Genomic DNA, 7,033 nt, shown 5'->3' with positions numbered 1-7,033 from the left:
CCCAATCCCTTTGTAAGCACTGACCCATAATAAACACCTTGCACCCTCCAGTCTGTTCGATGTCTCCTTCCACAGAACTCAACCTGTGACTGTGTGGGGAAATGACGTCCTCTGAGGAACAGCCAAAATATTTGGGGATTTTTCTGAAAAGAGCAAATTTCAAAATGACAGGAGAACTCTTTTTAAATATATCAAGGCTTGTCATAAAGTATTAGGTACAGGAGATTCTATTTAGGTTACTATGAGTGGCTCCATGAGGTGAAACTAAGCAGGCCTAATGGAAGGACATCCCAGGCAGACAGATTTGGGCTCAATATAGAAAGAGATAACTTTCCAGCATTTTGAGCTATATGAAGAATGAAATGGTCTGGACATGAAATCCTGCCCGGGAGAATGTGCGGTGAAAATTGAACAACCCCTCAGAAGGCGATGGTAGCAGAGATTCTTGCACTCATGAGGGCCACAGTCTGGATGACCTCTGAGCCTCCTTGGAGACTCTCTGGGGTCATGATAGGGGGTCAGCTTCTTTTGTCTTTTCTTGGCACTTTCAAAACTTACAAAGGTAAATTATGCCGTCTATAAACTTAATACAGAAGGGTAAAAAGTAAAATGTAAAAATCTTCCATTTCCTCCACCCTCCCAAGCCCTGAGGTGACCACTGAAGGTACCCGATGTGACACCCCATCTCTAGACATTTAGCTGATCTAGGCACTGCACTATACTTTACAGATATTTGCTGATTTCACCCTCACCCTCAACTATAATCCTGTTTCTAGAGATGAGGATGGACCTAGAGACTGCTGTACAGAGTGAAGTAAGTCAGAAAGAGAACAACGAATATTGCATATTAACACACATGTGGAATCTAGAAAAATGGTACAGATGTCCAGAACAAATGTATTGACACCAAGGGGGGTGAAAGGGACATGGGATGAATCAGGAGATTAGGAACTGACATATATACAGTACTATGTATAAGTGAAAGTGAAAGTGAAAATGAAGTCGCTCAGTCATGTCCAACTCTGCGACCCCATGGACTGTAGCCTACAGGCTCCTCCCTCCATGGGATTCTCCAAGCAAGAGTACTGGAGTGGGTTGCCATTTCCTTCTTCCTCCATGGGATTCTCCAGGCAAGAGTACTGGAGTGGGTTACCATTTCCTTCTCCAGGGTATTTTCCTGACCCAGGGATCGAACCCAGGTCTCCTGCATTCCAGGCAGATGCTTTAACCTCTGAGCCACCAGGGAAGCCCATGAGAACCTACTGTATAGCACAGGGAACCCTACTCAGTGCTCTGTGGTGACCTAAATGGGAAGGAAATCCACAAAAGAGGGAATATATGTACACATACAGCTGATTCACTTTTCTGTACAGCAGAATCTAAGACAACATTGTGAAGCTACTATACTCCAATAATTTTTTTTTTAATCTCATGAGGTAGGTACTCACATCCCTGTTTTCTAGGTAAGGAAACTGAGGTTCAGAGAATGTCACAAAGTTAGGACACACGACAGTGACAGAGCCAGGGGCCAAAATCAGCTCTTCTCTAACCATAGACTCTTAATCATGACATTGTGCTCCAGAGACAAAATGTGGAGAGGGGACCAGTGATGAGCAAATATAACCAACACAATTACATTTTAGCAAAAGACCATAGTTTCCAAAACTTTTCAAGCTGTCAATGGCTATACACAACACACTGCAAATCAAAAGACTTATTATATTCCAGTGGCTCATCAGAGTCTAGGAAGTCACCTGGAATTTCTGCCACCCTGACCCCTTGAGGATCCATCTCTAGCAACAGAAGTCTCTGGTGATCTATGATGGTCACAAGTGCTTATGTTCAGCTCTTGAAGATTCAGATTATTCAACAGCAAGAGGCTGTCAACTCTGGCTATACATTAGAATCATCTGGGGAATTTCTCCAAATACCTAGGCTGCATCTCGCCCTATAAATTCTGAATTAATTGACCGAGGAGACAGCTTAGACACTGAGATTTTTACAAAGGCTCCTCCAACACCCTCAAACACGGAGGCCACACTGCGGAGAAACCAATAACATTTGCATCTGGACAAGCTTACGAAGACAGGATTCATACAAAAAATAGTATGGGGCTGCCTTCCTCTGCTAGAGTTCCAAAATAGTCTGTGGTGGTGGATCCTTAGTCACTCAGTCATGTCCGACTCTTCGTGACGCCATGGACTGTAGCCCTCCAGGCTCCTCTGTCCATGAATCTGGATTTCCCAGACAAGAAGACTGGAGTGAGTTGCCATTTCCTTCTCCAGGGGATCTTCCCGACCCAGGGATCAAACCTGCCTCTCCTGCATTGGCAGGAGGGTTCTTTACCACTGAGCCACCAGGGGAGCACCATAGTCTGTGGTACTTCTCCCCTAAAATGGCACTAGGACTCCTTTCTGTCTCTGACAAGAGTTGAATGTCTTGTGACTGCAACCAGGAGAATCAGAATCCAAGACTAATCCTGACCTGAGGGAGGCAGAATTTTAGAATACCAAAGTCTGCCCCTTTGATGACTTAGGGATAAAGTGAATTTGCATAGAAACTTATCCTGAATCCTATCTTAACAATCCTTTGTTTACTATTGTGTCTCCAACACTAAAACAATGCCAAGTACATGTGTGTGCGTGCACTTAGGTTGCTCAGTCATGTCCAACTCTTTGCGACCCTGTGGACAGGGGTCCACCAGGCTCACATACATAATTGGTGTTTATTAAATACTGAATGAAGGAATGAGTAAATGAATGGACTTCTGTGACCAGCCTCCAGTTCACAGTACTTTTTTCCAGGTCTGAGCTTCTGATCAGTCTCCTTACAGCCCCAAGCCCACAGCTTAGAGCAGGGTTCTGAGATTTTGATCCCAGGCCAACAGTATCAACATCACTTTAGAATCTGTTAGAAAAGAACATTTGTGAGCTCCAACCCAGACTAGAAAGTCAAGGAATGGGGCCCACTCATCTGTGTTTTATCAAGCCCTCCAGATGATTACTGGGCACCTTGAAGTTTGAGAACCACTGCTAGAGATAAGATTCCAACTCTTCAGGAGGTGGCGCAGGCTCTTCATTCTCTGATCCCAACTTCCCCTTTCAGTCTCCACTACCCTGACTTTCCTGCATGCATTCAGGGAACCAGATACACTAAACACCTCCCTCTCCCCAAAATGTGGCATGTTATTCTTACCAAACATTGACTCATTTTTCTAGAACCCACCCATATCCCTTCCTTGGCATTTTCTTCCCTGTTCCTTCATTCTTCTGTTCATTTGGTCACTGATTCAGTTAGACAACAAGCATGCATTAAGCCGATAGTTGCTGGGTGCTAGAGATCTAAACATAAAGAAGCTTGCTGTCTAGTGGATGTCAACTGAAAGAAAAACTCACAGAATAAGAGCTGTGAGTTTAAGTTTTATTCAGAGTCTCACTGAGGACTATAGCCAGGAAGACTACAGCTCTGAGGGAACTGCTCCAAAGAGGTAGGGGAGAAGCCAGTTTATATATAATTTTTGGCTAAGGAATAGGTGCAGTCAAGCATACATTCTTGGTAAAAGATGATTGCTCTTCACAGAGAACAGATATCTCAAATTAATCATTTTATTCCTTTTCTATGCATGGGAAGATGTAAGAACCTAGATCATTAAATTTTTTTTCTTGAGACAAATACATCTATCTATGAGGCCTGGTTATCCAAAGCTCAGAGTACTCTGTTTTTCATCCTGAATTTGTCTCTCTCAGGCTGCAACATCAGTCGCTGACTACAGGGGCTGGAACTAATCCTTATAGAACTCGATGATGAGCAACACTTTGTTTTTCTTTGTTTATATGGAAGAGGCTGAAATACAAATGAAAGGTTAAAACATAATATTGTAAGTGATATAATAGAGATAATCACAGGATTTTATGCCAGTTGAAGTTGAGTTGAAAATCCCAAACTCTGCCTGGATGCCAGGGGAGTGGTGGTCTGGAAGTCTCACAAATGAGGTGACACCAATAGAGTCCTGAAGTACCAAAATAACTATTCCAGGATCCAATTTATAGTGTGGTGACTTTGGTTAATGATACTATATAAAATACTTGAAAGCTGCTAGGAGAGTAGATCTTAAGTTCTCAACATCCCCCTCCCTTATCCTGAAAAAATGGCAACTTATGTGAGCAATGGATGTGTTAACTGACTCAACTGCGGTAATCATTTTTCAGTACATATATATACACCAAAAAAATCCCATTATATGATGTTATATAATTCTAACAACAGCAAATCTCAATAAAATTGGAAAATAAAGGATAAAGAAACATTCCAAAGGCACACCAAGTTTTTCCAGACTTATATAACCTTGGTGATTCCCTCACATAAGCTCACTCTTCCTTGACCTGCTGCTCTCTAGATACCATACCTACTTCAGACCCTGGCTCTGCCCCTCCAAACTGCACTTGGGTTCATCTCTGGTCTCTAACTCCACCATCTTCTTAATGTCATCTTCTACTGTGGCCTAGAGTTCTAAATATTCATGCCCTGTTTTCCTACTGGAAAAAGCGCTGACAGATCCTCTAACAGGTCAGATACCAAGCTAGTCTTATTCATTAGCACACTGCATTGCAACTAGGAAGACAATGAGAGAGCTGCAATTTGGAAACACACACACAAAGATTAACTTTCATCTTTTGTTTAAAGCTAAGTGGCCCATTTGGGATTGAATCTATGACCATGGCCTCTTAGGTTCTGGGTTCTAGCCAACTGAGAGCTGACTGGCCCAGTGTGGATTTGCTACGAATAATATCCTCAAGGTATTTCTATATTAGAGCTGAGACAGCCTTTTGTAACATGGATGATGTCAAGAACTTATTGGTAGCCATGCTGTATATGATAAAAAGGAATATGTGCATTAGCTTTTCTCAAGCCACTTGAAATCTGCCAGAAGGAAATATTTTAAAAACTGCTCCATGGGCACTCGTTCAAGTGCAGTATGATCAAGCTGAGTAGAGGCACTGAATATCTCAGGACTCCAGAAGGCCTATTTCCTGCTCACTTACTCTCTGGCTGTTTAATAGAAAGAATGTCTTATAATCATCAATGCAATGATTTGCAACTTGAAAACATCTTGTTTTTCCAATTTCACAGAACTAAACCTATTTGAGGAAGGAGTGATCTTTAAGAATTCCTAGACTTGAACCAAATAAAAATAACCAGTGAAAATAAACACAAAATCAGAAGGCAAAATGTGGTTTACCTTCTGTTGCTACACAACAAGGACCAGAATACAGTAGCTTACCTCCTCTCTGCCTCACTGAAGAAAGACATTAGTCCCTAGAAACTCAGTCAGCAACCAAGCGGAATGCAAAATATTTGCTTGGGTGTGGGTGGAAAGCCCTGGAAAGATTCCATTTGCCCCCTGCCCCTGAATACTTCCCACTTACAGTACCATTTCCTCTTTCTAGTTTTATTCTTCTGAATCCCATAAAGCTTTTCAGCCTTCTAGAGCCCTCTATGAAATAAACATGAGAAATCCTGGAGGACATCATAGTATGAACCCTTACATTTATCATGTATCAGGAAGAGGGTGGGCTCACAAGAGATTTGCTGGCATGGTTTCTGGGGAGGAGCTGCTGAGAAGAGAGTCAGGATACTGCCAAAGGTGTGAACACTGAGCTGGCTTGAATGTGGTTAAGTCAGAAATAAGACTGCATAGGGGACTGGAATGCAAAAGTAGGAAGTCAAGAAACACCTGGAGTAACAGGCAAATTTGGCCTTGGAATGTGGAATGAAGCAGGGCAAAGACTAATAGAGTTTTGCCAAGAGAACGCACTGTTCATAGCAAACACCCTCTTCCAACAACACAACAGAAGACTCTACACATGGACATCACCAGATGGTCAACACCAAAATCAGACTGATTATATTCTTTGCAGCCAAAGATGGAGAAGCTCTATACAGTCAACAAAAACAAGACCAGGAGCTGACTGTGGCTCAGATCATGAACTCCTTATTACCAAATTCAGACTTAAATTCAAGAAAGCAGGGAAAACTGCTAGACCATTCAGGTATGACCTAAATCAAATCCTTTATGATTATACAGTGGAAGTGAGAAATAGATTTAAGGGTCTAGATCTGATAGATAGAGTGCCTGATGAACTATGGAATGAGGTTTGTGACATTGTACAGGAGACAGGGATCAAGACCATCCCCATGGAAAAGAAATGCAAAAAAGCAAAACGGCTGTCTGGGGAGGCCTTACAAATAGCTGTGAAAAGAAGAGAGGCGAAAAGCAAAGGAGAAAAGGAAAGATATAAGCATCTGAATGCAGAGTTCCAAAGAATAGCAAGAAGAGATAAGAAAGCCTTCTTCAGCGATTAATGCAAAGAAATAGAGGGAAAGAACAGAATGGGAAAGACTAGAGATCTCTTCAAGAAAATTAGAGATACCAAGGGAACATTTCATGCAAGGATGGGCTCAGTAAAGGACAGAAATGGTATGGACCTAACAGAAGCAGAAGATATTAAGAAGAGGTGGCAAGAATACACAGAAGAACTGTACAAAAAAAATCTTCACAATCCAGATAATCATGATGTGATCACTAATCTAGAATCAGACATCTTGGAAAGTGAAGTCAAGTGGGCCTTAGAAAGCATCACTATGAACAAAGCTAGTGGAAGTGATGGAATTCCAGTTGAGCTGTTTCAGATCCTGAAAGATGATGCTGTGAAAGTGCTGCGCTCAATATGCCAGCAAATTTGGAAAACTCAGCAGTGGCCACAGGACTGGAAAAGGTCAGTTTTCATTCCAATCCCTAAGAAAGGCAATGCCAAGGAATGCTCAAACTACCACACAATTGCACTCATCTCACATGCTAGTAAAGTAATGCTCAAAATTCTCCAAGCCAGGCTTCAGCAATATGTGAACTGTGAACTCCAAGCTGGTTTTAGAAAAGGCAGAGGAACCAGAGATCAAATTGCCAACATCCGCTGGATCATGGAAAATGCAAGAGAGTTTCAGAAAACATCTATTTCTGCTTTATTGACTTTGC

General features: G+C 42.0%; 1 non-coding gene across 1 annotated transcript; it reads right to left on the bottom strand.

Moving 5' to 3' along the window:
- Window positions 1-1,173: 1,173 nt before the first annotated feature.
- TRNAS-GGA (transfer RNA serine (anticodon GGA)) lies at window positions 1,174-1,246 on the bottom strand. Its single transcript has one exon. It is a non-coding gene; the product is annotated as a tRNA-Ser (tRNA).
- Between the last annotated feature and the right edge of the window lie 5,787 nt (window positions 1,247-7,033).

The sequence above is a fragment of the Ovis aries genome, chromosome X, assembly GCF_016772045.2.
Source record: "Ovis aries strain OAR_USU_Benz2616 breed Rambouillet chromosome X, ARS-UI_Ramb_v3.0, whole genome shotgun sequence".
NCBI classification, from domain to species: Eukaryota; Metazoa; Chordata; class Mammalia; order Artiodactyla; family Bovidae; genus Ovis; species Ovis aries.
Note: the sequence above shows the minus strand (reverse complement) of the source record. Positions and strands in the feature narration are given on the sequence as shown.